The following is a 6,537-nucleotide window of genomic DNA, read 5'->3' on the forward strand; positions in this document are numbered from 1 at the left end:
GGAAGGAAGGAAGGAAGGAAGGAAGGAAGGGAGGGGGGGAGGGAGAGGGGAGAGGGGGAGAAAGGAAGGAAGGGAGAGGGGGAGAAAGGAAGGAAAAAAGGGGGGGTAGATGGAGAGAAAGAGAGAGAGAACCACCCTCTTGCCATCGATAGAAGACTCTTCAGCAGCCCCCCCAACAAGAAAAATGCAGCAGCAGCAAGGCATGCCCTCCCTCCTAGCGAGAGTCTTTCTGCCCCACGCACATACCAACAGCACCCTCTGCTGCCCATTGTTAGAATTACTGCACCTCTCCTCTCCAATGTTGGGGAAATCCTGCCCTCTAAAACCTTCCATCTTTCCCACCGCGCTGGGAGTAAAATCAATCAATAAATATTTATTAATGCTTACTTGGTACCAGGTACTGTGTTAGGGGCAGGGGATACAAAAAGACGCAAAAGACAGTCCCTGCCCTCAAGGAACTTACTATCCAGTGAGGGAGACAACATGCACACAAAATATATACAAAGTGAGCTATATAGAGGATAAATGGGAAATAATTAAAAAGTGGGGAGGCACTGGGATTTAATGGAGTTAGGGAACATTTCCTGTAGAAGGTGGGGTTTTAGCTGGTACTTAAAGGAAGCCAGAAAGATCAGTAGGCAGAGATGAAGAGGGAGAGCATTCCAGGCATGGGAGGTGCAGTATCTTCTTAATGGGACAGCCAGAAGGCCATTGTTACTCTTTTGAAGAGTACATTTCAGGGAGTAAGATTTAAGAAGACTGGAAAGGCAGGAGGGGATTCAGGTATGAAGAGCTTTGAATGCCAAACAGAGCATTTTGTATTTGATCCTGGAGGAATCAGGAAGCCATTGGGGTTTATTAAATATGGGGGAGACATGATTGGACCTGAACTGTAGGAAAATCTCTTTGGAAAAAAAAAGAAAAAAATCTCTTTGGAAGTGAATGGAGGATGGATTAGAATTGGAGAGACTTGAAGCAGGTAGACCCACTATCACATTATTGTAATAGCCCAGGTGTGAGGTGATGAAGGCCTGCATTAGAGTGGTGGCAGTGTCAGAGGACAGAAGGGGATGTATTTGAGAAATGTGGCAAAGGTGAAATAAGCATGTCTTGGCAGTAGATTGGATATAGGCAGTGAGAGATGGTGTTTGATGTAGTTTTGTAATAGTCAGCTAGTACTGCTCTTCATTGCTTCTCCTCAACCTTCAATGACTCCCTATTGCTTTCTGGATAAAACACAAACTCCTGAGTTTGGGCATTCAAGGCCCATCTGACTCCAACCTAACTTTCCAAACTGATCATACTTTTCCATTTCAGATAGTCTCTGTTCCAAATAAACAGGATAACTGCCTTCTCCTCCCTCTCTGCACACTGTCTTCATGGCCTGGAATGGGCTCCCTCCCTGTTGAAATCCTTCTCTTCCTTCAAACCCTATCGTGGTATCCTCTCTTACATCAAACCTTCTGCAGCTGAAAGGGATCCATCCTTTCCTTTTCTGATCCCTCATCCTCTTCTGTTTGACTTCAGTGCACCAATCACATTTGAACCTGTATTTGGATGTATTTTATCCTCCCATTACCACTCCCTACCCCCAACTAGATCTTTGAAGATGAGGACCTAATCTGCATAATTATTATAATCCATATCCATAATAGTAATAACATTTCACATTTTTATAGTAAAAAAAGATTAAACAAGTTTACTTGGAGAATCAAGAATTCCATTTCCATGGGTAAAGTCAAGTACTAGGTTCTCAGGATTCCCTTCTAAAGCACTTGTGTAGATTTCGTGCCCTTAACTGACATTAGGATAAAGACCAGAGGCTGTCCCAGTGAGTACATCGTTTCTCCCCCATCCCCCACCTCCACTGACTGCTGCTGCCAAACCCACACCTTTCGCTGATCCACCATCAGCAAAAATAGGCAGTGTGCTGGTGGTAAGCCCAGACCAGACACCAGCTTCAAAGCCTGCATGACTTAGTGAGCCAAGCCACGGACTGGCAGCTCCAAGGAATGAAGTTCCAAGACACCTTGGCCATTAGCAAACACTGTCTTGCCTCACTTCTTGGATACAGATATATCTTGTTCTATGCAAAAAGACTTGAGGTTATTGCAATTGTCTGGGCAAAGGGTAACAAAAGTCCCACTACTAGGCATATTCATTAAGGAGGTCAAAGAAACCAACATCTAGCATATACCAATATTTTATAGCAGCAATATTTGTGGTAGCAGAGAATCAGGAACTAAGGGGGAGCCCATCAACTGGGAAATGCATGGGCAAACTATGTTATAGGAATGTAATGCAAGATTATTGAGATGAGTGTGAGGAATTCAGAGAACATGAGAAGATTGGTTTGAATGGATTCTGAGTGGAAAAAGCAGAACCAAAAAACAATATACAAAACTACAGCAGTGTGAATGAAAAGGTCACTAGAAGAAAGTCAAGCTCTGAGTAATGGAAAAATCAGTGATGGTCTGGGAAAAGAGATAATGAAGCATACCTCCTTCCTCTTGGTAGAAAAAAATGAGGACTACTGGGGTAGAATGAGGCATATGTTGACAGATACAATCACAGTACCTGGTGCATTTTTTAAACGACTTTTCTTTGTTACAAGAGAAGATTCAGTTGGAGGTGAGGGAAGGAAGAAGGAGGAATTCTGTAATAACTATGATATTAAAAATAGATAAATAAAATCATTTTTAAAAGGCCACAATGGGACTGAACTAGAGTGCTAGGAGATAAAATGGAAAATAAGGTAGAGATGTTACTATATTTCACAGAAATATAGAACCTATGTCACACCTACTGATTAGAATGATTCAGGGAAAGGAGTTGTAAAAGATGCACATTGATACTAGAGTTGCCATTTCCCCCTATAAATTGCAAACTGTTGTATAAATGTGAGATACTGTTATTGTTATTGTTCACAAGGAGCAGGTGTGCTGGAGCCAGCTTATACTGACTTCCAGAGCTGATTGTTAAATTTGCAGTGTGAGCATTTACACCTCTGAAATTGACCAGTGCTACAAATTAGGGCTTGAGATACTGTTTTGTTGATTATTTAAACTTAAGACAGTGATGGGGGAAAAAGTGAATAATGAAGATTAAATAAAAGTGTGTCTTATGCGCATTTTTTTTTAAATCCAAGAGCCAGGTTGTTAAACATTTACCAACATGCCATTTATTATGGTAGACTTTCTAATGGCACTCAGTGACTCCTCTTTAAACTTTAAATCCTTCCATCTCCTTTCGCTAGTTCTATTCCTACAAAATAGCTCCTTTCTCTCCCTCTAATACCTTTTACTGCCTCTCTAAATCTGAAATATGCCACCCTGACCACAGTCTCATTATCTAACCTCCTTAATCCCCAAACCCTGAGTGAAGTGGAACCTGACTGACAATTCAAGTCCAGAAACTAGAAAGGAGTATCCAGCAGGTACTGGGTTTTAAGTCTTACTCATCATTGGGGAAGTGGGAGATTTCTTTTCTAGAGCTATCTTTTGGGCTTCTGTTGCCCTATTCTGACTTCCTAGCCTCCCCTTTATATGTATTGTGTTTCCCACCCACCCATCGTCATCCCCGCCTAATTCAGTGGGGCTGCTAAATGATCTCTAACACTCCAGGGAATTCATTCATCCCCATGCCTGGCGTATACTCACTCTCATCTCCTCCTCTTAAGATTCCTAGTTTGTTGACTGAGTCATTCATTCGGAAAAGTTTTATTAAACACCAGTTGTGTACAAAACCCTGCATCAGGGGCTAAGAGAGGCAATGTTTAGATAAGACATACGTCTCAGCCCTCAAAGGACTTTTGTTTGAGTAAAGACATAAGATAAAAACATAGATAACCAATAAGGGGCAGTATTGATATATGCACGGAAGTTACAAAATAAAGTATGATGAGCTGTCAAGGGGAAGGAATCCATAGTATTACTGGAGAAGGCAATATTTAGGGAGGGATTTAAAGGCTAGACAGGGAATTGACGGGAAAAGAGGATGGACTGACCATCCAGGAATAAAACATTCAAAACAGTCACAGGCAGGCAGGCGGGGAAGGGTATGTGCTGGGGCTAAGAAGAGGTCCGGTTAGGCTGGAGTATGAAGTATACAGTGAAAGGTATCTGGGATTCTGAACAAAGACCGGTTTTAGTAAGGTTCTGGCTGCTCTTTCTTCGGTGCTTACTCTCTCTACTCAAATTGCTATTATTAAGGAAATGCATCTTCCTCTCTCACTCCAACTCCTAGAAATCATTCAACAAGAGGTTACAAATTGAGGTGTGGAGTGCCCCCCAACAGGAACAAATTACTTTGACCTTTTTTAAAAAGCAATTTCAATATGCCACCTTGCTGTCTCCATGTCTTTCTGACCCCAATGTCTTCTCTCTCTCTTCCTTCGCCTCTTCTTCTTCTTTCTTTATCTTCCCCCACTTTCTTTCTCCCTTCCTCTCTCCTCTCCCTCCTTCACTGTCTCTCTCCATCTCTTTCCTTCTATCTTTCTCTCTGTATGTCCCTCCCTCTCTTTATTTCTTCCCTCCTCCCTCTCTCCATCTCTCTCCCTTCTGACCTCGCTCCTCTTCCTTCCTCCTTTTCTCTTTTTCCCTTCTTTCTTCTTCTTCCCACTCTTTGTCTCTATATCTCTCCATCTCTCTGTATATCGCTCTCTGTTTTTTTGTTCCTACCTCTCCCTCTTTCTATCTCTTTCATACATACAAATACACACGCATACACACACACATACACACACACACACACACACGACTTTGTCTTCCCTAAGCCTCTGTTGATTTGGCCTGAAGTCATCCAAGAGAACCAATGGGATTTGCCTCATTCAGGAAGCCCATGAGAGCTGGGGTCTGCTGGGTTGGGGTAAGGGAAAGGATGTGGGCAAAAGTATGAAGTGAAGAGTGTCAATTGACAGCATCTAAGTGAACACCAGGAAAAGGTAAAAACCAGGGAAAGGGGACCTAGGTGAGAAGAGAAAAAAGAAAATAGGAAGTAGAGGGAGCAGCACAACTACAAAAAGCAGGTAAGGATAAAGCGGAAAGCCCAGGAGGAATTCCAAAAACAGCAGAAGACAGTCTCTGATCGTAAGCAAGACTCTTATCTGTCTGGGGGGGGGGGGGCAAGACTCCCCTCCCAGGAAACAGAGATGAGCATGAGGAAGTTGGTATCTGATTAGGTGACAAATGGACAACAGGCACAGTCCTGCATTGTCTTCCACCCTCTGGTCTTCATTTGGATAGATGCTGTAGATGCAGCTCAGCAAATAACCATACAAATCTTCAATAACCTTTCAAAAGTCAGATCAGCCTGAGACTCTAAAAAAGATTAAATCCTCAGCATCTTCGTTACTTGCAGAATTTGCCTTATCTAAATATCTGGGTTTAAAAAAGAAGTTCTGGGGTGGCTAGGTGGCACAGTGAATAGAGCACTGGCCCTGGAATCAGGAGGACCTGAGTTCAAATCCGGCCTCAGACACTTAACACAAAAACTAGCCATGTGACTTTGGGCAAGTCACTTAACTCCAATTGCCCTACCTTCTCCCCTCCAAAAAAGCAAAAAATAAAAAAGTTCTGGAAGAAAAGAACTTCTCTCTTTTTTTTTTTTTGGAGGGCAATTGGGGTTAAGTGAATTGCCCAAGGTCACACAGCTAGTTTTTGTGTTAAGTGCCTGAGGCCTGGTTTGAACTCAGGTCTTCCTGACTTCAGGGTCAGTGCTCTATTCACTGTGCCACCTAGCCACCCCTAAAAAAGAACTTCTAAAAAATAATTTACCCTCCCCACCATCTCATATCCAGGTCATTCTATCTTGGGCTGAGCTTATTTTGATTAGAAGGTGTTTTTACATGATGCTAAACATCTGAATGAAACCTGAAAAATGCAATCATTCATATGTCTTTTCTATACCCTTCCCAGGAATGTTCTCATGTCTGAATGTATTGGGTAAACTCCTTGTCTCCTTCAGGAGGCCTTCCCTGATTAAACACAGTCCACCGTTCTTATGCCTCACTTTCCTCATCTGTAAAAAGAGGATTATATCAGCACTCCCTAACTCGGAGGATTGTTGTGAAGATCAAAAAGCACTTTGCAGTCTTTAAAGTGCTGTACAGGGTGTCCCAAAAAGTCTTAGGTTTACCTAAAAGTTAAACACACAAAACTAAAGGATTTGCCAACTGACAATATCTAACTGACACAGCCAGAACCTTGTTCAATTCAATAAATGTATATTAAGCACCTACTGGGTACTAAGTCTTGATAGCTTAAAACTGAACTAAGACTGCATATTTATATTATATATGCCATCCCTTTTCTACCCTGCCATCTTTAACAAGAAACAAATATTATATCCAAAGTCTGAGAGTAGATGATAGGGGGTAAGATAATTCCCTAAAGCTATTTTGTCTGAAAAACAATTCCCATGATGGTAATGGTGATGGTGATGGTGACAGTGATGGTAATCACAACAGTGATGATGGTGACGGTGATAATGATGATGGTGATGGAAACAGTGATGATGATGATGGTGATGGTAACAGTG

The 6,537-nt window shown here is 42.1% G+C and overlaps 1 protein-coding gene across 1 annotated transcript in view; it reads right to left on the reverse strand.

Moving 5' to 3' along the window:
• Positions 1-6,537, reverse strand: part of LHX4 (LIM homeobox 4) — a 63,850-nt gene that overhangs the window by 34,357 nt on the left and 22,956 nt on the right. The window lies entirely within an intron of this gene.

Source organism: Petaurus breviceps, unplaced genomic scaffold (assembly GCF_028583685.1).
Source record: "Petaurus breviceps papuanus isolate PSGF00001 unplaced genomic scaffold, PetGlider_PUasm1.0 90692, whole genome shotgun sequence".
NCBI lineage: Eukaryota > Metazoa > Chordata > Mammalia > Diprotodontia > Petauridae > Petaurus > Petaurus breviceps.